The sequence below is a fragment of the Seriola lalandi genome, unplaced genomic scaffold (assembly GCF_002814215.2).
Source record: "Seriola lalandi dorsalis isolate HSWRI2012SDOR001 ecotype SW California unplaced genomic scaffold, Sedor1 jcf7180001995775, whole genome shotgun sequence".
Lineage (NCBI taxonomy): Eukaryota > Metazoa > Chordata > Actinopteri > Carangiformes > Carangidae > Seriola > Seriola lalandi.
The window spans coordinates 1-486 of NW_019466441.1; the positions used below are offsets into that span (position 1 = coordinate 1).

Genomic DNA, 486 nt, shown 5'->3' on the forward strand with positions numbered 1-486 from the left:
GCTTAGTACTTGGATGGGAGACCGCCTGGGAATACCAGGTGCTGTAAGCTTTTTCGCATCTCTTTGCAATCAGCAGAGGACGCTGCTGCTCCTGCTTCAACAACCTGTTACTCTGCACCTGGCTGCACTTTTGGGGACAGCACAGATCACAATGTAAAGACACTTTTCTATTAAAATGTTACAAAGTTGACATGTTGAGAGCAAAAGCAACAAGCAAACGCTGAAAAGGAAAGGCTCCTGCGCTAGACATAAACACCTAGCTTCATGCATGAAGGACATGATCATCATGTTTAAAGAGGGTATTTGTCGCGCTTCTACTCGCTTACGGCCATACCACTGTGAACGCGCCCGATCTCGTCCGATCTCGGAAGCCAAGCAGGGTCGGGCCTGGTTAGTACTTGGATGGGAGACCGCCTGGGAATACCAGGTGCTGTAAGCTTTTTGGCATCTCTTTGCAATCAGCAGAGGACGCTGCTGCTCCTGCTT

The 486-nt window shown here is 49.4% G+C and overlaps 1 non-coding gene across 1 annotated transcript; it reads left to right on the forward strand.

Moving 5' to 3' along the window:
- The first annotated feature begins 320 nt into the window (after nucleotides 1–320).
- On the forward strand, nucleotides 321–439 carry LOC111661329 (5S ribosomal RNA). Its single transcript, XR_002761214.1, has one exon. It is a non-coding gene; the product is annotated as a 5S ribosomal RNA (ribosomal RNA).
- Nucleotides 440–486: the final 47 nt, after the last annotated feature.